Source organism: Amblyomma mixtum, chromosome 1 (assembly GCF_055824585.1).
Source record: "Amblyomma mixtum isolate Tamu chromosome 1, ASM5582458v1, whole genome shotgun sequence".
NCBI lineage: Eukaryota > Metazoa > Arthropoda > Arachnida > Ixodida > Ixodidae > Amblyomma > Amblyomma mixtum.
In genome coordinates this window covers 130,299,700-130,323,549 of record NC_143012.1, presented here as the reverse complement: position 1 = coordinate 130,323,549, position 23,850 = coordinate 130,299,700, and the positions used below count along the sequence as shown (strand labels likewise).

The window sequence follows — 23,850 nt, the reverse complement described above, 5'->3', positions numbered from 1 at the left end:
CGTAATCTTTGCCTGGAAAAGTGCACCTCATTCTGCCTCCTCGTGACATTGACGACCCCATTCCAATACTGCGGCTGGCAGCATGCTCATGAAACCATTGTGCTTTGCATAATAGGTCAGTAAATACTGTATAAACTCGTGTAAGGGCTGCACTCTTTTCTTTAACTTGGGTATGAATTCTGAAGCTGCGGGATGCAGCCCATACACTGGTGCGGCCCTTACGCGAGATTATACGGTATTCGCCTTCTACATACTTCTGCACTGTGACTACCATTGTTTGCTGCTGTTGCGTTGTCCACTGCGTGTCGGGTGTATTTTGAGTTGCATGCTTTGCCTTAGTTGCGTGGACGAGGTAAGCACTGGTTTGGTTACACACAGCATAAATGCCCCTGAAAGTAGATGCGGTAGTTGCCACCGTAGCTCAGTAGAGCTCCGTACGCAAACTTGGGAGGTCATGGAATTGGATCCCAGCGCAGCAGTGGTTGCTTTTTCTTCTTTCTAATTAGTTGTCCGTCTATCTTATAATAAGCACACTAATAATTTCCCATTGACCTAGACCACAAATTGAAAAATACAAACATTCCTTTATGCTTTCCCTACTTTTGGTCACTGTTGGCATTCTTCATTTTTATGTCATAACAAGCCCCTCAATTTCCTGCCTTAATCTAATCGTTCATTGGGTAGACTAGTCTGCTGTTGAGATTACTGGGGAAGTGTTTGTGAAAGAAAAAATATTTAACTATTTATCAGAGGCACATGTTGCCAGTATTGAAGGATACACAGGCTCTTTATTTATTTACCCACAGTGCCAAGCAGCATTACAGTGGGGAAATGTATGCATAAAATACCAACATAACATAAGCAGTGTCAGCCACGGAAACAAGTCCAAATTGCATGAAAACAAAGAAAAACAACAAAAATTTCACAGAACCCCGAAACTGAAATGGTTATTATAAGGTAGAAAAGAAAACTAGACATTATACAAGCAGTGTCTGAAGACAATTTGTTCCAATCGCGTGTTGTTCTGGGAAAAAAAATCGAAATTACATCAGCTTTTGAGGCAATCTCGTGTACTTTGAAACTGTGGTCTACGCGGCCAGATATATAATGAGGTGCCAGTATATACTTCGCTCTTTCAATGCCAACAGAACAATGATAAATTGCATGAAAAAACTTGAGTCGCAACTTTCGTCGACGGATTTCCAAATGCTCCCATTGCAGTCTTTCTTTCAAAGTCTCGACAGAGATATCTTTTCTGTAAATCCCTGACACAAACCGCACATCTAAATTCTGAACCCTCTATAATTTGGCTTTCTCTTGCACCGCTAGTGGATCCCAAATCGTGCTGGCATATTCAAGGATTGACCTAACATTGGTTTATACAATAGTTCTTTTGTACGTGGTTGACATGCAACATACAAACTAAATTTGTCGCATCTGGATTTTAGTCTTTTGAAAAGAGATCGCAGTACGAAAGGTAGTATGTGTATTGCTTTCAAGACATCTCTAAATATACAAAAAATGCCAAGAGAAGGCAAGCGTAGCAGGGAGCGGCAGAAAGTCAGGTGAGCGGATGAGGTTAAGAAATTTGCGGAAATACGGTGGCTGCAACTGGCGAAGGACAGGGTTAATTGGAGAGACATGGGAGAAGCCTCTGCCCTGCTGTGGGCATAGTCAGGCCGATGATTATGATGAGGGCGTCCATGAACGTCCATGACGCCAGGGCGTCGATGAAAATCTTCGACCGCCATTGAACTGTGCGGAACGGCCCGTCCTAAGGTCGCTGAAGCAGTTTGCGAACGGAGTCGTGCCGAGCGAAAACGCAAGTACAGGTCGAAAGCTTGGGAGGAACGTGCAAAGATAGACAAGTCTGGTGTCGAGGTGCAGGAGCTCGGAGATGAAGGCAAAATCTGCAAAGTTGGTGGGATCGGGGCTCGGAGGGGAAACAGTGGTGTTGAAAAATTCATGAGGAAGACGCAAGGGCGTGCCGCAGACATGTTCTGCTCGAGTGCACTGAGGTCTTGTTTCAAAGTCCGGAGGCTAAGCAGAACAAGTGGTAGGGTCCAGTGAGTGGCATCCAGGTGCTTTGAGGGCTGTCTTTAGCGAACGATGGAACCTTTCAATCATGCGTTGGTGGTGGGAGGTAAGCAATTATAGTGCAAATTTGACAAATTCCAAGCAGAGTCAAGATTTTTGAAAAGAGAAGATTCAAACTGGGGGCCACGGCCAATGCAGACTATCGAGAGAACCCCATATTGTGACACCCAGTCGGCATGTGATGGTGTTCCTGGTGGCATTGGGGAGAGGGTAAGCTTCGGGCCAGCGAGTAAAGCGATCGATGCATGTAAGCAGATAGGAATATCCAGCAGAAGGTGGCCAAGGTGTCGGTGTGGACATTGTTGATGGCAGTGGGGCCAAGCCGAAAAGGGAATTCGTATGTCACTGTGTTTTGAAGTGAAAGCTTCACTGCAGGACCTCGGGCTTCATTCGCGGACCGTGCAAATTTGACCTTCAGCTGAGTTAGAGGGCAAACCATGAAAAAGAGAGAGAAACTGAATCAATATCCATGACTGGGAGTCGAACCCGTGGCTGTGCGAACAGATCTCGTTTAGGGTTGCTCAGCGAGACCACTAGGCTATCGCCTTCAGCCAACATACACGCCTCGTGTTAAACTGCACTGCACTCTCGCGCTGTGCACTGGAGAGCGTCGTCTTCATCAACTTCCATCTGCTCCGCCCTGCGGCACAGCCTGCTCACCGTCGTATTCTACCTAGCACAAATCCGTGCTTTCGCTACGATTCGAATGGAGTAAACATTCTCTGTCATTTTTACTCTGCTGACAGGCCAGGCAAGTACGGGCGCAGGAATGCAGGTCTTTGTCGATACCAAGCCATGCGTAACGTTGCATAATGAGATGCTGTGTGGCGCGGATTCCAGGATAGGAGAGACCATGGAGGGTGTTGAAAAGACGGCGAAATGCAGATGGGATCATAGGGCTGGTAGTGCCTGTCGCAGTTTCAATAATAATGGAGACTGGGCACGAAGGGAGAACTTCACGGAGAACCAATGAGCCGGGGACCTTGAGAAGGTCCTTGATTTCCGCATCCTGGTGCTGTGTTGTTGCGAGGGTGACGAAGTCACGGTTGGCTGACGAGGCAGCAAAAGTGAGGGAAGCGGCGACACATGACAGTGCATCAGCTGGGGCAGCAAGGCCTTGCGCATGTCTAATGTCTGTCACGCTACGTACAAGAGTGGATTTCATGTGGCAAATTTACTGCTCCGACTTGGCAGCAACAGTGAGTGGCTTGTGGTCAGTGACAATGTGAAACTGCCAACCTTCGAGGAGGTGCTTGAAATGCTGAAAGGAAATGTAGGTGGCTAAAAGCTCAAGGCCAAATGTTCTGTAGCAGTTTTCAGCTGGGGAAAACTTAAGAAGAAAAAGTATAGAGGGCTCCGACACCATCCATGAGCTGGTGAAGTAAGGTCCAACGCTGGTGTCGGAATTAAGTGTCGGCTATGAGGCGTAGAGGTGGTTCAGGACATGGATGGGCGTGGGGAGCAAATCGAATAGCTTCACTTTGGCGACTTCAAAAGACTCCAGAGCAGCAGAAAACCATGTTGTGTAGAGTTGGCTTTCTTGCCTTGAAGCATGTTCGTCAATGGTCTGAGGAGGGCTGCACAATAAGGGATGAGGCTGCAATAAAAATTGATATGACCAAGAAATTGGTGGAGTTTTCGGATTGAAGAATGCTGCGAAAATTCTTGAATGGCCTTGACTTTGGATGGAAGAGGACGGATACCCGAGCGCAACTCAGTGGCCAAGGAAGTCGCGCTCTGACTTGCTGAAGTCACACTTGACTCTGTTGAGGCCATATTCATAGAGATGCTGGAAAACCTGCCAGAAGTGTTGCAAGTGCTGCTGAGCATTGCCGCTGAAGACGAGGAAATCATTGATGTAAGCCATGCAGGAAGGTACATCCCGCTTCCACGAAGCGTTGAAATATTTGTCCACAGTTACGGAGGCCAAAAAGGGCATGCGGGTGTATTCGAAGAGGCCGAAGGGTGTAATGATTACAGTTTTGTGTAAGTCGGGTGGTTCCACGGGGATTTAGTGGTAGGCTTTGACCAGGTCAGTTTTAGAGAAAACAGTGACGCCATGCAGCGATGCTGTGAAATCCGCAATGTGATGTAGGGAATAGCAGTCTGGAACTGTAGCGTTGCTGAGAGTGCGTTAATCGCCACAGGGCCACGAGTCCCCTGGGGATTTCTTTGGTACCACGTGGAGAGGCGATTCCCATGGGCTAGACGAGGGTCGGATAGTGCCAAGCTCCAGCATGTGCTTGAACTCGTTGCGGGCGATCTGTAAACAGTCTGGAGCAAGGCAAAGGGGTTGAGCGTGTGTTAATATGATGCGTGACCTGGGCAGTAAGTTGGATGGAAAGGAGCATGAACCGAAACACATGTGCACGTCCAGGAGGGTCTCAAAGGCCGACTGGGGGCTGCTGGGCGTAGTGGCAAGCAGTGCTCGAAGAAAGGCCCTGCACGGCGAGGTTCGTCGTGGTTTCCACGAGAAGCTTGCAGTGCATGTTGGCCGCAGGTTACAGTGGCGCAGGAAATCAACTAGGATCGGATAGCGCACATCTGCAATGGGGAGAACCCATCGGATTACACATCGAAGACCCAAATTTAGTGCGAGAGTAGGTAGGCTGTTCGTACGTAGAGATGGGAGTGAGATTAGCAGCTTGGAGCTGTGAGCCATGACGGCAAGGGGGTAATGGTGTAAGGGTGCTGAAGAGCAAATTGTGCAGTGTGCGTGGACCCGGTAAATTGGTTGGTGAGCGTCAATACTAAATACAAGCTCCACTCACATTCAGGACCGCCGCACAGAATTCCTCCACAACAAAAAAGAAGTCTGTTGTTAAAACTTTTGTTACTTAAGAAGCTAATTACAAGAAAAAAAAATTGTACACTCTACAATTTTGATGCCTGGTCTGTTTTAATATAGTCAAACATTAAAAAGTTGATGAACAGACTAAATTTTCATTCACTGCCTCACTTTACATTAAGATGCACTTCAGCCACCTTCCCATTCCTGAGAAAAGGACTGAAGTTTTTATTTGGTTGGTTGGGAGGCTCAACGTCCTTGCCCAGCCAAGGATGGCCGCGGAGCCTACCTGACCGTCTTAAAGCGTTTATCATTAGCCATTTATAAATATTTTTCCTCTGTCGTCACTAGATAACACATACCAATGTTATAGGCTCTCTACACCGACAATTATTTTAATATTCCTATAAAATTCTGCACAGGACATTTCCCTCATACCCTGAGCTTGGCGCATGATGGCCTCAGTTGCCTATGTGCCATAAAACCTAACTAACCAAACCAAAAGTTGATTTCATTTACTATAATGATTGTCCAGCGGAGTAATACAATGCAGCGTGGACCGTGGCCCAGTGTTAGCAACTCCTGTCTTTTTTTAAGTTGTACTATAATTTGATATCGAGGAAAGGAAGTGATGCAGTAACTGTCCCACATATCTCAGTGGACACCCGAACTGCGCTGAAGAGAAGGGATAAAGGAGGGAGTGAAAGATGAAAGAGGTGCACCATCTTCGGAATAATTTCTACCACCTCTGGATCTTTAACGGCACTGACATCGCACAGCACACTGCGCCATTTGCGTTTTGCCTCCATCGAAACGCTGCCGGGTTCGAACCTGGGTACTCTGGTTCAGTAGCCAAGCGCCCTAACCACTGATTGCCATTTTCGACAGTAGTCAAATCATCCCAGTAAAACACATTGACCGCACTAGTGTCAACACAGCAATTTAAAACTTCTTCAGAGCTGCAAGTTCATCCAACATGGGTAAGCACTCAGGTGAGTACGGTAAGCTTCCTGCACATACATAAAACTTGCTATAAAGTTTTCTCTCACTGGCCGAACGTTTGCATCAGCATTTCTAAATCCCATCCCCGTTCTTCATAAACTGTGCAGACTGAGTAGCATATGAGGAGGTCGTGTGGGAAGCCTTCCTCGTCACCTATGGGCAAGAACCAAACCCGTACGGTCGGCAGGTCTTTCTTTAAAGTCCTCTGACGGATGTCCCAATGAAAAACGATCCCAACAGTTGATGAACACGTGTTCAATCGTTTCTGGCTTTTTACACCCAGTCAAAAAAAAAAACATTGGAACCAATTGGACATTCCAGATCGAACTTAATGGACATTCCCATTGCTTCCAATTGGATTTCCCAATTGGAACTAATTGGTTCCAGTTGTGTTTTTAAAAAAGCCCCCGACCAATTGGATCCAACTGGACTAGACAATTGGACCCATTAGGCCAGGCAGTTATTTCCCCCTGAAAATATTCACAAATATGTTACGTTCATTGAGAAAGGTAGCTAAATGTTTGAATAATATGCTCTAGGATCTTAGATAAATATTTCTACACCCTAATGCATTGTAATGTGCAAAAGGAAAACTGATTTATGAGGACTGCAGGGGGAGACTCTGCCTAGTACCAATCAACATTTTTCTACGGAACTGAAATTGACATGCTTTTATGCAAATCAAAGCCAACAGACACACATGCATCACACACAAGCAACACTGCAAATCAGGCACTAGTAGGCTAGTAGTAGTAGGCACTAGTAGGTTGGGGACCTCGAAATTCTTGCACAGCCAAGGATGGCTGCTGAGGTTACCCACCCTCTTTAAAGCTTTTACCATAAGTCACTTCTAAAATTTTGTCTTATATTTTTCTAGGTTCCATGAATTAACTTTTTAGGCCCTTTACACCGCCGTTCATTTAGTCTTTTGTATAACATCCTATATAAAACAATTTTCTATACCCTGAGCTTGCCGCATGATAGCCTTAGTTGCTTATGCGCCATTAAACACAACACTAGTAGCATACATATAGCTCAATATGTACATCCAGAGAACACACTTCTGCTCCAACTTATATACCCAATTTACTAGGCTCTCATGCTGGGGCCGGTGGCGCTTGCCCACTGAGCTCCAGTGGTGGTGTAGGTGATGAGTACAATTTATTAGGCTAAACTGCTGATAGCTCTTATTGTAAGTACCATATTAGTTCTACCTTTTTCGTCATACATGCAAACATTCATTGGATAAACTGGGTGCAGTTGGGCGGACCAGTTGGATGCAATGGGTAAGACCAATTGGGCTCACTTATTGGAAACCCAAATGGTCCAATTGGATAGTCCATTTGGACCATCCAATTGGAACCAATTGGAAACTGAACTCGTCCAATTGGAACCCATTGGAAATCCAATTGGTTCCAATTTTTTTTTTACTGGGCACAAGAAACAATTTCCATGGTACGAAAATTCCCTTGTTATCTAGCCGTACGTGTTTTTCACTGGAAGTGTGTTGTGTTGTGATCGGGGTCCCAGCCAGCGGAAACAGGCGAGCCAGGCAAGGCCATACCGTGACCGAAGGCGCTGCTGTTCGGAGGAAGTGCAAGAAACGCCGGCGTGGGGGGCGGCTATATACTGGCGACGGCGTCGCCGTGAACAAAGGCCCCCTTCGCCGGGGATGCTGATCAGTGCGGCGTTTCTCCCGGACTGCGCATTCCCGTGGTCCGACGGAAGAGACCCAGTGGAGCAGCCGACAAAGCGGGGCTGGACACGGCTGATCTGTCCCTTCCACCCACCCGAAAAGGTCACCGGTGCGCGCCGTCAGGTCTCGTGTTTCCAACGGCAGGATCGCCAGCCGACGACCCTTGGGCCTGGTCGGCCGGCGAGAAACCACGCCGTCCGCGACTGCAGGGCGCCGGGATTCCTCCTTGCCAGTGCGTGTTTCTGCGGTGTGTGCACGGTCACGTGGGGAGGGCGGAGCTTATGTAGAGGCTCAAGGCCCATTGGACACTCGACCAGAGTTCGGATTCCCTAGCTGGGGGCCTGGGGAATATGAACTGTATTTAAGCCGCAAACTGTGATGTGTCGGAGAGCTGCTTTCCTGACCTTTGGTCTCTCTGTTTATATTGTAAACAATGTAAATAAACCAATAAGTTCACTGCTTCTCCTGAAGGCTTTGCTCCGCAGTCTGCCCCCTTCGTCCTAATGCGGTGAAGACCTTGGTGCCGACCACCAAGCACATCAGTTGCTAGCATGGAGTTGTACGTAAGAAAAATCTTTTAATGCAGGGTTTCACTGGCATTCATTTCACGCTCTTGAGAACATCCTGCCCTGAGCCTGCACAGCTTAGCTGTAGGTATATTGGTATGGGTAGCATAACATCCAATAAATCTTTATACCAATTTCTTTTTTGATACTGAGCTTAAATATTCAACAGTCAAAAATACAAAACTTCGCGCAAAATCTTTTTACCCTTGCACTTCTTTTAGTGGAACATGACACAATTAATGTACTCGGGCAAAGCATTTCGCAGATGTATACTTGGATGAATGTGCGCAAAAAGCCATCATTCCGGTCACAAAGGAAAATAAAGCGCGACATAATATTGTCACGTAGTGGTGACTGCAGTCCGGCGAACAGGAAAACGGCGAGAATGGCTCCTAAACGAAACTTTTTATTTGAGCTTACTTGCGCCCGCGAAGGAGTCATGGGCGTCCGGAGGGGGGGGGCAAGGGGGGGCGGCTGCACCCCCCTGGAAAATCACTCACTCGAACCGTGAGTGATGGCCGCACGTCAGGGGCGGCGGTGCGCTCAGCCAAAAGAGTAAAAGCGGCCCTGCTTCCACGCTTTGGGTCACATCTGCAAAGTGCCGCGTCCGGGGACGCGTCGTTGCAGACATACAGCGGCACCGGCGAGCATGTGTTTCGAGCCGTCTTGAGATGTGTGCCTGTTTCTTTGATCTCTAGAGAGATAGCGACACGGAGGCAGACAGTGCACACCCCGGCCACCGATGAATTCTTCAGGAGGGAGGGACAAATCAGCCGTGTCCATCCCCGCTTTGTCGGACTGCTCAGGGGCAAGCGGGCGATGAGTTGGCGCCGCCGCCGCTCGCTGTCTCCTCCGATCCACGGGAGAGCGCAGTTCGGTACAAGCGCCGCTTTCAGAATTTTCGGCAAAGGGGATTAGCTGCTTTTGTTCACGGCGACGCAGTCTCCAGAGGCGCCCCCACACCAGCGTTCCTTGCGTCTTCTCCGGAAACCAGCGCCTTTGGTCAAGGCAGCCCGATGGCGCCTGCCTGGCTCGCCTGTCACCTCTGGCTGGGCCTCAAATCCCAACAGCGCCCATGTACTGTGCGATGTCAGTGCATGGTAAAGAGACCGTCCGTCCCTCATAGCCTGAGTCGTTTTGGGGCTCTGAACCTCATAAAAACACACAAAACAAATTTTCCGACCGGAGTGGCGAGTGTCCCTTCCCCTCGGAAGTCGCGCGGCGTTCCTTGCGTGTGCGCGCCTCTTTGTTTGTGCTTCGGTGTTTTTAGTGGCCGGTTGTCAACGAAGCTGAGAACAACCAAGACAGCGGACGAGAAAACGACGAGCGGCGAGTAGTGTGTGTGCAAATACTCGACTGTGCGGTTGCGCGAGCAAGATGGAGCGAGGTGTATGAAGCTGCGAGCGTGCATTTATCTTGTAAATAAGTTTTCGCTGCATACATAGTCATTTTTTGTTTTCAACGTACGCATTCAACCGTTTTTCCAATCAATGTGTATATATTTTTAACACTACCAACCCCGAGGAACTCCATAGCCAGCTTTGTCTCGCGCGGTCCCGAATGATGGATATTCGACGCTTCTTCAAGCGTCAGCGGTTGTCTGACGAAGCATTATCCAAATGCGCCCCTGCAGATTCTGGTGTGACATGTGACAACGGTGTAGCATTTGAACAGAGTGATGCAAGCTTTTATCACCGGACAGTAGCTTATGTCGTCGACTCCATGGAAGGGACTCTGTCAACAGTGAGTTCAGGTGATGCAGCAGGCCGAGATGATTCCATTTCTCCTTTCTTGGGATTCAAGTCCGGATTTGACCAGAGCGATGCAACCTTTCATCACCGGACAGTAGCCGGCGTCGTCGTCTCCATGGAAGGAACTCCACCAGCGAGCTCCGGTCACGCAGTAAGCCGAAACGATTCCCTTTCTCCTTGCTTGGGATCGAAGTCCGGAGACAACATCAAGAAAACAAATAACTTGCCTCAAGAATATGACTTAGGAGAGTTTCTAGGCAAGGCTAAACTCACTGGCATACCGGACTTTTTGAAATTACGTCTTCTTACTAAGCCATGGTCGCCAAATGTCACATATGATTTTAAGAAGGATGTAACACCTGGAAAGAGGCCTTTTCGACATCAGTGGCTGGGAGATTACGCCCCCTGGCTTGCGTACTCAGCGACAGCGAAAGGCGCCTTTTGTCGTTTTTGCGTCATTTTTCCTCCGCGTGTTCACCGGGGTACTCAAGGTAGTTTTATCGTGCGCGCTTTCAGTAACTACAGAAAAATGCACGAGGCGTGCAGGGATCACGTAAAATCCCAATGGCACCAGGAGGCAATGACGGCCTCACAGAACTTTATGGATGTGATGAAAGGCAAGCAGCTGCCCGTTGTACAGCAGCTGAACAGAGCACTGCACGCGCAAGTTGAAAGGAACCGTGAGAAACTATTTCCAATAGTTTCCACCATTGTCTTTTGCGCGACGCATGACTTGCCGATTCGCGGCAAGCAGTCCGATAGTGGAGTCTTCAATGATCTGCTTGACTTTCGTGTAGAAGCTGGAGATACTCTACTTCAGGAGCACTTCGCTTCTTCTGCTGGCAATGCCAAGTACACTTCTGTCCGCGTCCAGAACGAGATCATCACAATCTGTGGCGACATCCTGAGAGAGCAGATAGTTACCGAAACTAACAAAGCGTTTGCTTTTTCCGTTCTTGCTGACGAAACTGCAGATATTTCAGGAAAAGAGCAGATGTCTATAGGCGTTCGCTTTATTGACAAGGCGGAAGTCGAAGTGTGCGTTCGAGAGCAGTTTTTGGGATTTGTAGAGCTGGAGCAATTAAACTCCGCTTGCATCGCCGCGGCAATCTTGAAGCTTTTGACGAATGTCGGACTGATTCTTTCGAACCTCGTTGGACAGGGGTACGATGGATGCTCTACAATGGCTGGAAAAGAAGCTGGAGTGAACAAAATTATACAAAAACAGTTCCCGAAGGCACTATTTTTCCACTGTGCAAGTCACAAACTAAATCTCGTCATCAACGATTTGAACGACGTCTCTGAAATTCGAAACACAATTGGGATAATCAAACAAACCATAAACTTCTTCCGCGAGAGCGTGCTCCGGAGAAAATTGGTGCCCAACATTCCGATGCTGTGTGAGACAAGATGGTCTGCAAAGTACAAGCTATTAGGATCTTCTCTCAGCATTACGTGGCCATAGTCGAAGCACTCGAGCAGCTCGCGTCCACGGAATCATGCTCGAACGCTGCAACTAGACAACGAGCTCACATCCTCTACTGCGCAACAACAAGCTCATCTTTCATCGTCTGCTTGCATATTGTAGCGAAGTACAGCGCTCGGCTCGAACCAGCTACGAACATTCTGCAAGGTGTATCCATGGACTTCCATTCTGTGCATGGCCACATTACTGAGCTACAACGTATTTTTCGCGGCCACCGGACAAACGCTGTAGAGGAGTTCTCTAACATCATGAATGCAGCAAGGGAGGCAGCCAATCACTTAAATGTGGTGATATCTGTACCAAGACAAGTCTCTCGTCAGGCCCACCGAGACAACTACGGGATTCAGTCGCCAGAGGAATACTACCGTGTGGCAATATATGTGCCGTACTTGGACTCCCTCACTGCTTCTTTAGCTCGGCGCTTTTCTGAAAGCAATGAGAGGAGCTTCAAACTTCTCCAGCTGCATCCATCAAAAATGAAGCACTTGAGCCGTGTTGAGTTCGCTGTTCTCGCCGAAGAACTCCAGTGCTTTTACGGCATCGACAACTTCAAGGAAGAGGCCATCTCTTGGTACGAGATGTGGTGCAACAAAACTGGGGACCCATCAGAAATAACTTACTGCGAGCTTCTACATCAGGCCAAGACATTCTTCCCTGGTGTTGCAAAAGCCATTGAGGTGGCTCTGGCTTTGCCAGTTACTACCTGTACGGTCGAACGCTCCTTCAGTACAATGAGGAGAGTGAAAACGTGGCTACGCTCAACGATGACAAACGACAGACTGGACGGCCTTTGTATGATGAGTGTGCACCGAGAGCGTGTAATGAAGCACAGAAATGAATTTATCACCAGTGTCATCACGCAATTCGCCCAGAAAAATCCGAGGCGTCTACACTTTCTGTTCAAGGAAGACTGACTGAGTGACTGTCGTTGCGTGTTTGTGAACATATTGTGCTGTGTGCTGGTCATCAATCCGGGTGTGTCGAGAACCCGTATGCAGCAAGACTGAGCACTCTTCTCCACGAAGTGATAGTATCTTTTTGCATCTTTATTAATTTTAATTGTTTCTTCGTTGATAAACTCCAATGTATCTCTCCTAGCCTCGCTTTAATTTGCTGTTTGTAATTTTTCTTTCATGTGTGTATTTTACTTATTTATTTTATTTGTATATAAATAAATAAATTTACTCCGCAAATAGTGCCTTTTTGCTACGAACATACCCCCCCCCCCCCCCTCCGGCGCCAACAACCAATGGGGCCACCCCCTGCAAAAAATTCTGCGGACGCCCTTGGAAGGAGTCAACCATTCCGTGTCGGCGTAGCAACAAGCGTGCTCGGCGGTCGTCGAACAGAATACCCGCCGCTCTCGCCCGTGCTGTTTTTAAAGCTGATAGCGAACTTTCAAGATAAAGCTTGGAAATTTACTAGAACACTCTGGAACAACGTAGAATCGGCTCCGCCTGGATGCGATCAATCGAGATAAATCTAGGCGCGTCTTGCATCACAAACGAAGCCATAATGTATTACCTGTTACTTAGACATATGACTATCGCCTCAGCAAACAATATAAAAAGGAGGTGAAGAATAATACGTGTTTTTTAAGCCACCTAGCAAACCTAAACACTCACTCCACTGCATATATAACACGCGAAAGTTTGAGCGATGGCAAGTGGACACGTGCAGGACTACGTATGGTTTGCAAATGCTAAAAAACCGGCTTCCAAGATTGTTAAACGCACTGCATAAGGACAATATAGAACCCGAGAACATTACTTTCAAGAAACTTCGTGATCAATTTAGTAATTAAAAAAACAAAACAAAAAACTTAATATCCCTAGTAGTTTCAATTCCGGCGATAAACACTTGTCGGAATTTTATGCTCTCTTTCCTGATGATGCTTTGTATAGGTTATCTGTCTCAATGTAATAACTTTTGTTTTGTTGATTGTGAATGCTGACTATTATTTATTTATTCATTTCCCCCCCCCCCCCCCCCCCCGATGTATGGTGGAATTTCAATGCATGTAACTTATAGTTCCTGACCTGTAACGCGGTTTTCTGAAACGTTGAATGCTGTCGTTTTATGTTTTTTCCCCTCTCTGTGCTCAAAATAACTAGTGCGAATTTCTGTGTTTAGTTATATATTTTGCTGACCACTGTGTGATGTTGCCAGTGCGGGGGCCTGTGGCCTTGTCAAGCTGCCGTTGTGACAGCTTTTTCCGCAGGCCTCCAGCATCATGTATGCATGATGTGAATAAAGTTATTATTATTATTATTATTATTATTATTATTATTATTATTATTATTATAAAATAAGCCTGTGGGGCCCGCTCGCGGGCTAACTCAAATCTCGCGTCGTTCACCGCGGGTACTCTCGACCAATCCCCAGTGGGGCAGGGGAAACCAGGCTGCGTGGTTGAGCCTCGTAGCTTGCTGGGCCAGTTGGTGCATGGCAAGTGCAAAACCAGCGGAAATGACGCGTTCACAAGGAGGAGAATCACACAGGACTACACTGGAAACACAACTGAAATATTCTTTACTTGGTGAATCGCCAACAACAGAACAGGGCGCACGTGCGCGAGAGCAACCACAAACGCTATCAAAACAACAAGAACAAAGATTAAGAGGCAGAAGATTACGACCTATGTACCATTCATGAAACTGTACTCTTTTGCCGTGATCCTGACAGAGCTGCCGCTGACGCATGGAGTTGATGATTCTGAGGAACAGAGGGGTGCAGTCTTTGCAGTTATTGCAATGCATGTCTTGGAAGATTTGCTGTGTTGCCTGGCTGCAGCGAAGTTCGGTGCTGCTCGTTGACACATTGACCTGTTTGACCTATGTAGGCCTTGCCACAGGGCAGTGGAAGCGAGTAAACAACATCGGTTGTGCATTCGGTGAACATGCTCTGGCGCTTGACATTATACATTTCTTTTTTGTGCTATATTTAGAGATACGGGAAGTGACGACAGTTTGGTGGGCGCAGAAAATTTAACGCCGTATTTCACGGCTACCTTTTTAAAGTTAATTATGTGAGACTTTATGCAGGTATGGCATTAAAGCAGGACTGGATTCTTCACAAGGCGTTTCATCTTTTTTGTACTGTGACAAACTTTCTAGTCGAACTCTAAGTAATAGAAACCAGGTCGTCCTCAGGGTAGCCCGCTGACCTCAAGCGGTCAAGCTTCCCTAAGAAGCTCTTCTGAATATAGTGTGAACAAGACCTGCGCAGAGCATTACCGAGGCGAAAATTGGGAGTGCCTCTCTTCACAAGTTTCGAATGTGAAGGGAAGTAGGGCAGCAGACTTTTCGTAGTCGTGGTAGTCCAAGACAGCGACAACTTCTCTTCCCTCGAGTGATCGAGAAGCCGCGGATCCTTTCATTATGTATCAAGCTTAAGCAAAAGTGTTCAAGATAAACGCGAAAAGCAAGGGGGACAATGGACAGCCTTCTCTTGCCATTACTTAGTAATTAGTCATTGTTATGTGTGACGCCATCCAGTGGTGACTTCACCAGTGCCACAGAGGCAGTCAAAGTGGTGCGGAAAACGCTTTCGCCTCTACGCACTTTTGCAGTCAAAGTGCTCCCTTAATTTTTTTAAGGAAAGGAAGAGCGCATTACTGGCTCCCTGGGTCAGTGGACGCCTGTATCGCCCTTATATATGTACGCGGGGTCATGAGAGAGAGAGATGTGGGCTGTATGCGTTAGCCGTGAGCGAACTCTCGCGACAAACCATTAACTGCCACCTGCCAGGGTGGCAGGGTGGGTGGGGACTTTAATGTAGACATAAAGAGAAAAAGGAATTTCTGACCACTATGCGGGAGACCATCCCGTTCCTCTCGCTCGTAACGCCTCCCACGGCTGTTCTCGGTAACCTCGTTTTTTAGAACCAGGGATTGGTGTAGCAAGTCGAGCATATATCCATCTATTTCTGCGACCACAAATTAAGGTTCCTTCATGACAATCAAGAGCTGTTAGTGGAGTGTTTCTTGAAGAAGGAATACGTGTGAAAAATAACAAGTCGTGTGTAAATGCACATACATGCCTTGCTCGAATTCTTAGCCTCAATCTATCGAAAAGCTGAAACAGCTGACGAGCTGCGCTCAAGTTTCACATTTGGGATTCCAGCGTTCGGAGCTAGGTCGTGTGAGCGGACGCGCTTCACATGCGCCCCGCTAACTTTATCTTTTATGACCGGATTAACTCATCCCAGCCATCTAAAACTAGTATCATCAGCCTCCGCTTCTCGTCAAGAACCTGCCGATACCAACTTTTCCCGGCGGTGGACTACCACATCAAGAGGCTAGTCCATATTTTTTGCTCTCAGCGCTGCGCTAAGAGGCTAAGCCTCGCGACGCAGCAGCCACCGATACCGAACGCTACTAGAGACGCAGCTTCGTGCTCGGGCCACCGGAGCGTCGGCGTCTCGAAGGCGGCATGGAACCCATTGTAGTACAGGGAGAAGATATATCACCCTCGGAATTGACCTCTGCCAACGGCTGGCGATCAGCGAACGACAAGCGATGCTCAAGTCGCAACTCCCCTCCCACCGTTGCTCCGAATCTGCCTCAAGCCTCGGCCGGGCGCCTGCCCCGGCCGCCGCAACTGTCTTCCCTACGCCACCCCAAGCTACCCACCGACGATCATAAGATCACCTTCCGTCTCCGTGGCGGCCTCAACCTTCCGACCGTGGCGCTGTGCTTCGCGATGCCATACAGCAAGCAGCCCGCCTCGGACCTCAAGAGGCCAAGCCAGACACAGTCATCATCAATACCCTCCAACACCTCATCCTCATCAACACTCCCGACCCGCAGCGCCGTCTCCGCTACCTCGCCATCAAGTCAGTACTCGTCAAAAGAACCCCCTGCGACATATGTTCCTACCAAACAGCCCCGGAGGACTGCGCCCGCGGCGTGGTCCACGGGGTCCCTCTCGACCGTTCAAACGAAGATATCAAGGACAGTCTCAGATGCTACCTGTTTAAAAAGAACACGGAGCACTGCGGCGCACTCGGCCACCGGGCGGACGTGTGCCCGGCTCCCAAACAGCGCCGCTGCCCCGGCTGCGTCCAAGTAGAACCCCCCGAGGACCACTCCTGCACGCCAGATCTGCGGCAAAGCGCACCTGACGGCGGACAGAACGTGCAAGGCGCGCTTCCACACTCCATTCCTCGTCAAAAAGAAGTATTGGGATGCCAAGCGAGCCGGCGAGGCAAACGCCAGCCAGGCTTGCACCAGTAAGGCTCCATCCCAACACCGGAGCCGCTCCACGACCTGCAAGCCCCAGGCCCCGCGGCTCACCCCCGAGTCCTTCCCGGTGCTTCAGCCTGCCGCGCCGAAACAGCCGCCTAGCACTAGCAAGCCCAAGGCCCGGTCCCGCTCCTGGACCGGAACCAGGCCATCGCCTCCTCCAGTCCCCCCGAGGCCACCTGCCCAAGCACCCGGCCGCTGCACCACCAATCAGGTGAGCTGGGCAGGCGTAGTCTCTCAGAACCCTGCCAACCCCCTCTATGAAGAGCTGTTGCGTGTCCGCGCGCAGCTCGCTCCCTCCAAACCACCAACCTCCGCGTCCAGGCCCAGCTGCGTGCTCATCAGCAGGCCCAAACCCCTACCCCGGGCACAAAGGCCCCGGCCGCTCCTACCTCTACTCTTCCACCGCCACCCCTCCCTACTCGCGAGCCACCAGCCAAGAAGCGGGCTGCAACTCCCCCTACCTCCTTAACCACAGCAACCCCGGCCGAGATAACCCCAGTCCTACCTCCCAAATTCGAACAATTCATGGAAGCCAGAATTCAGGTCGCGGTGCAGACGGCCATCCAGGCCTCCACCAATGAATTCTCCAGGCTCACTACCCGTCTAGACGAATCCGCTCGCCAAATTGACGAACGATTTAAGGAGCAAGAGGCTCGCACAGCGACAGCTTTTGCCGCCGCGCGGCCTAAAAAGAAGGTCCAGCTCCACACCCTCTCTAACTCCTGCACGGCAAACGACGCCTTCAGTGACAGAGTCGTCAGAACAAAAGTTAATGAGATGCTCCCGCCGACAGCTGTTCGTGTGGCCAGTGCCGGCCGACCCAGCCTGATGAAAGAATCTGCTGCCGGTACGTTGCCGCGGTGCACAACGTCCTTACAGGGGCATGCATCACCAACAGTCCTCTCTGCGAAGCTTTATCTCGACGGAGTTCGCGCCAGCTACAGTTCTACAATCCAACATACCGCTTCTTCTTGACGGCCGCGCTTCGTTCAGCTGGCCGCTGCGATAGACGGTTGTACTAGAATAACGTTGGCACAGAATATGCCTTCAAGCGCCAGTTGAACGAAGCCTTAGCGATTCCAAAGCTCTCTTTGAAGTACACGCTGTCTTCATAACAATCTGGCGCGAAATGTTCCGAGCACAAGCGGGAATGCTTCCTCGGAGAACAGTTTACACCAACGTTTTTACACGGCGGACAGCTCTCACCAGCTTGTCGCGAAGGTTCTTATCGCTATAGGAAACCTACGCTAGATCACGCCCGTTGTCACAGATCAAGAATTTGTGCACCACACAGCACAACAGAAGTTGCCGTGACCTATCGCTCTGGCGTGCACATCACAAGGCACGTTGAGATGGCGCGAAATTGCACAGGTGGTCGAAATAATTCCAGAGAGCTCCACTACGGACCTCTTTCTTCTTTCACTCCTCCCTTACGTCGCGGTTCGGGTGTCCATTACTGCGTCATTTACTGTCCTCAAAATCAATTTTACTGCCAGCGCCAGCGCGCGCCCAACCACCTTGACACGCCGCCCCGCCAGTGACGTCACAGAACAGGGTGGCCTGTAGAAGTTGCTCGATCAGTGGGTGCTGCTCGCGTCGAGGTGGTGGTGGTGGTGGTGGTGAGCGCTTGTCTTCAAAATTCGCTTGCGGTAAAACTACGCCGGTTTCAGGTGCGAAATTTTACATGAGGCATCAGACTATCATAAAGAATACAGACTTAAAATTTCATTTCAATCGATGCACATAGAAAAATCGCCGGAGTTGCCCTTTAAAGCCGAGCGAATAAAAAACCATTTTTTCAGATATTACCAGTGAAGATCGCATTTTCATGACTCATTAAAAGTAACTGCATGGCTTCAGTGTCCAGTAGTGCTCGGCGTTCTCCGCACTGAAGTGGCTAGACAAGAGCAGGCACACCACAAAGCTTCGTCATGGGAAAAAGCTGCCTCGCGTCGGGCATCCCGTCGTCCTTCTTGCACTTAGCGATCGGGTATGCAGTATCGCCCCAAATGTTGAGACTGCAGACCTGTATATCTCGTGCCTTCTCGGTTTCATTTAATAAGTCAGCCTAGTCGACCGCCGTAGCCGCGCCGTTGCTGCCAAATATAGGAGCGCAGAAGGAAGCCTGTGTAGCGCTTCGTCATGTAATTCCGTCTGGCCAACAGGTTGAAAAAGTGCTGAAATGCTCTCCGGTCACCAATAGAAATGTTTCTAAACGCAAGCGACGCTCACGCTTTGAAATATGCGTACGCGAGTTGGTTTCGAAGGCAGCATCGCTTGGCGCGGGGTAGGCATGCTACGTTTTTGCCTACACCCCGTGTCGCTGCCGACCGCAGCGCCACCTTTGTTTACAAACATGACGCTTTTGGAATAAAAAACTTAGTAATGCCACTCTATGTTCCCCCCCAAAAGATCCGACTGTCCTGCTCATGATGCTTTGTGCGTCCATGGTGGCTGAAGTCACTGGAAGTTCCAGTGACTTTAATGGTGGCTGAAGTGCAGCGCCGCCAGCTTTCCCTTTGCTTTGCCAGCAGCAGACGACAAGCAGAGGAGATTTTTATTTTTATTTTTTTGATACGCGAGAGCAACATCCTGTTTGATGGTAACGTGACTTCCGACGCGCGGGTAGCGGCGGATCGGAGCGGTGGTTTACGTGCGGTGCAACGGTGCGGTTTGGCTTTCCGCGATTTCCTGAGGTAAGCTGGACTGACTTGGTTTTCGGTCATTCAGTCTGGTAATGGGAACTACGATCGTGTGCATTCTGCATACGTGCTTCGCGACCCCATCCCCTTCCAGTACGGAGTGAGCAGAGAGGAAATGCCGCCGTGATGCGTCGTTCAAAAAACAGGTTTTTCTCTCGAGCGGCGTCGCGTTGCCAGGGCGGGGCGCGTGCACCACTCGAGGTTCACAGCGAGCGTAGAAACGTCTGGTGCGACACTTTTCCAGCTGTCCTGCGGCGGTGTCCCGGACAGGCTCCGGCCGCCGTCCAACTTTGTTCGGAGTAGGCCAGTGGTCGCACCTGGCGATCGCATCGGCCCGTGGCAAATCACCTGCATTCCGAATGAGGTTACGCCGTGCTGCGGTCGGAGGGCGATCGTGGCGCTCGGTCCTTTCCGCGCATCGTTCGGTTGCCGCGGTGAGCAAGGCTGGTCCGCGTATGCATTTTGCACGGGTCTGTCATTTTGGACTGGTGTCTATCGCCTGAAAGGCCGTGTTGTAAAAAATGGGCCCAATTGGTAGTGTCAGTCGGTGCTACTTGGACGTTGAATTCCTTGTTGGTTTCAAGATTTCCGGCGACATCCAATGTTCAGTCGGGTGAGCCCCAAGTGGATTGCCATATTTCATTTGGAATCACTTGCAGTGAATTCGATATCGCGGAAATAAACTTTCAAGGGCTGCCCATTGGCGGCATGGAAAACTTATCCCCTAGCCAGGCGCTCAGCTTTCTCAGCTGGGGCCGAACATCCTGTTTCGTCCCCATACACAATCATAGGGTTTCCATTTGCACTTTTAATCAATCGCTCTGTTTAACTGGTCATGTCAGACCAATTGGAATTTTATGGCTTCCACATGTTTCTCGGTACACATCAATGGCTCTTCTTTTTTCATTGGGGTCTACATATTATTCCTGACGAACATAGCAAAGTGAACTAATATCAGCAGCAGCAGGCCTCTGCCACTTTCTAGTTCCTCATTAAAGACTGCAATTTTAAGTAGTCATTGAAAGCGCCGATTATGTCGCAAATCACTGCAGCAGGTGGTAGTCCCCCTCCTAATGCGGTCCACAACGGCCGCCTGTGCGACACATGACCGGGCGAGCGGCTCTGCCTCAGGTTGTTGCATTCATGCGCCCCTGAAGTGTTTAATCTACTTTTAATGCCTTTTATGGCTCACGACTCACCAGTGTGTCCATCCATCCATGCATCCGTGGCACCTATCAATCATCACTATGATAGTAAGAATGGTTAATGGTTACTTGAAAAGTCAGTAATGATAGTTGATGGTGTAGTTGATGGTTGATGGTAGTTGATGGTGTAGATGTACAAACAGTAATGATAATTAGTTGATGACAAGCAGTAAATGTGCACACTGCGCATGCGCAATCCTCAGGTGGTGCAACAACAGTGCCTGTGCAGGGACGATTGCGCAATGGTCGCACCACCCCGAGCTCTCTGAATGTTGGTCGAGGAAGGATGCCGCCCGCGTGCGCTCCAATGTCGCCCACTACGAAACGCGCTCGCGATTCCAGACAGAAGCATTCCAGAGTTGCCAAACGATCTTCAACAGTTGCCTAGCAGAGGGCAGCTACAGAGGGGGTGAAAGGCTTTCGCCTCTGCGCAATTTAGATCGTCAAAGTGCTCCCCTGATTTTTATTCACTTCTCGCGACCCCATGGTTCGCAGCAAATTATGCTATGGTTTATTTCATAAAAAACATATTTTCGCTTAATTTATCAAAGCTTGAATAAATATTAGCAGAGAAGTCAGCTTTGAAGCATTGTGGCATAAACTCGTCGTTTTTTTTTATTTGGAAACTCTCAGGGCGTGTGACAGCGTCACGTAGCCGTTTGGCCAATTGTCATAGAATGTAATAAAATCATGCATGCTTTGCCGTGATTCGAGCACACACCAAGGGCAGAAAGACACTATGGTCAGCCCCGCCGATTCCTCTGACATATGTGTGCCAATAGCAACTTACATTGGTAGTGGTCGTGATTACATTCCTGGGCACGAAATGTGTTTAATGGGAACAGTTGCAAGCTCGGTGCATGGATGCTCAAGATCGAAAACGCGCTTTGCCTGGACGACCTTCAGTCCGCCACATCACGACGCCATCGAGTGAAATCGATAAATCTACATTCTGATGCATAAATTATCTTAGCTGATAGCGCACCAAAGAAAATAACAAGTCGCTTGCACAGAATCTGCTTACAAGTACCAGTTTCCAGTCCACACCCAGGGTTGCCAGGTTTGGCTACTTTGCGCCAAATTGGCTACTTTTGGGACCCCTTGGCGACAAAAATTTGAATTTGGCTACTTGGCTACTTTTTGGCTACATTTGAATTCGAAGTGAGGACTGAATAATAAACCTATTTTTTCGCCAATGGTCCCAGTGCATCTTTGCTGGAATGCGTTAGAATGGCACACGTAACACTATTATTCTACGCTGCCTGCCCTGTTGTTGAAAATGTACCTGTAATCATCTCCTAGACATAAAATGCTTCTCGCTCCTGTGTTCACATAATGCTCGCCGGACTTGTTCTCCCAGCCGAGACTCCGAAACTCTGGCCCTGCTATGCAATGTGGATATGTAGCTTCCTTAGAACTAGCAATAAGAAATGTCATATCTCCAGTCACTGAATGCAGCTCGGGTAAACAGGGAAGTGTCTTGCTACTTATCTGATACACCTGTATCCTCAGTTGACAACTGGTTCAAAGCGAGCCGCACATGCCAGCCCGACGGCCACTTGTGTGATGCTGAGAATTACAGTCCTGATTGAAATTTTTCAAGGCACATGGTTTTTTTAGCCGATTAGTGGCGAGCGGAGAAGACCAAAAAGTTTTGAAATGTGATGACGAAGGATCTTCGTATCGCATAGCGATATAGAGCTAGGGAGCCATAAGTGGCTGAAAAGGAACTTATTTGACCTGAAAAACTTTGGCCAAGGCCGCGTGCTTTCTATGCCTTCAATACATATGAACTGCACGTGGCGAGTAGTCTGTTTTGCAATAGAAAGCTGAAAAAAAGATCGCGAGAGAAAAGCGGAACAAGAAATAGGCGCATATGAAATCATGCCCTTGTTTACAGAACAGTGAAAAAATTTCATAAAAAAAAGCCATGCATGCCATATTTATATGAGAATGCAAATTGTTATGGAAGTCGCTTAGGAACCCAAATTATTTCTCCTCTGCAGAGAAGAAAAACTCTTCTGGTTACTTTCCCACACTTTCACTCCCTTTAGAAATTCCTCGCGCGTTTCCGTGGTCCTGTCCCATGATGTTCATATATTTCCTTCCATTTGATTTGATGCTTCTACACTTGAGTTATTCGCATCCAGTGTTAACCTGCATTCGAGAAGAATTACAAATTTGTTGCGCTGCTTTTCTGCAACTTTGGCGCTTTTTTGGCTACTTTTGACACTCTGGCGGCACATTGGCTACTTTTTGGCTACTTTTGCGATTTTTGTGGCGCCTTTTGGAGCTTAGGACCTGGCAACCCTGTCACACTTACCTCGTCGACTACCCTCCGATGTCACCATTAGGACCAATTGAATAAAAAATTATCTTCCAAAATTTTTTTATGATGTGAAATGCTTCAGTACCATGTGCACAGCATAAAAATATTTACAGAAACAATTTATGCAGGTAACAACCTTTTATTAGTCATTGCTTGCCTCCTCGTGGAATCATCACCAGCCTGACTGCACCCACTGCAGGGCAAAGGCCTCTCCCATGTCTCTCCAATTAACTCTGTCCTTCGCCAGTTGCAGCCACCGAATCCCCATATACTTATTAATCTCATCCGCCCACCTAACTTTCTGCCGCCCCCTGCTACGTTTGCCTTTTCTTGGAATCCACTCCGTTACCCTTAAGGACCAGCGGTTATCTTGCCTTCGAATTACATGCCCTGCCCAAGCCCATTTCTTCATCTTGATTTCAACTAAGATGTCATTAACCCGCGTTTGTTCCCTCACCCACTCCACCCTCTTCCGATCTCTTAACGTTACACCTATCATTTTGCTTTCCATAGCTCGCTGCGTTGTTCTTAACTTAAGCTGAACCCTCTTTGTTAGTCTCCACGTTTCTGCCCCGTAGGTGAGTACCGGTAGGATACAGCTGTTGTATACTTTTCTTTTGGGGGATATTGGTAAGCTACCATTCATGATCTGAGAAAACCTGTCATATGCACTCCACCTTATTCTTATTCTAGTTATTTCCCTCTCATGATCCGGATAAGCTGTCACTACCTGCCCTAAGTAGACATATTCTCTTACTACTTCAAGCACCTCGCTACCAATTGCGACATGCTGTTCCCTTGTTAGACTGTTCAATATTAATTTGGTTTTCTGCATGTTAATTCTTAGCCCCACCGTTCTGCTCTGCCTGTCTAATTCATTGATCATGCTTTGCAGTTCTTGTCCTGAGTGACTTAGCAAGGCAATGTCATCAGCGAATCGCAGATTACTTAGGTATTCTCCATTAACTCTTATCCCCAGG

At 48.6% G+C, this 23,850-nt stretch overlaps 2 protein-coding genes and 1 pseudogene across 9 annotated transcripts in view; 2 read left to right on the top strand and 1 right to left on the bottom strand.

Moving 5' to 3' along the window:
* LOC149367588 (uncharacterized) overlaps positions 1–23,850 on the bottom strand; it is a 1,242,925-nt gene that overhangs the window by 164,868 nt on the left and 1,054,207 nt on the right. The window lies entirely within an intron of this gene.
* On the top strand, positions 5,862–17,103 carry LOC149367600 (uncharacterized; annotated as a pseudogene).
* The window catches only part of pck (Claudin superfamily protein pickel), a 37,608-nt gene continuing 32,959 nt past the window's right edge, over positions 19,202–23,850 (top strand). For all 4 annotated transcript variants that reach the window (XM_089556271.1, XM_089556263.1, XM_089556256.1 and 1 more), the window contains exon 1: positions 19,202–19,330. The gene's annotated coding sequence lies outside the window, so the exon portion shown is untranslated. The remainder of the gene's footprint in view (positions 19,331–23,850) is intronic.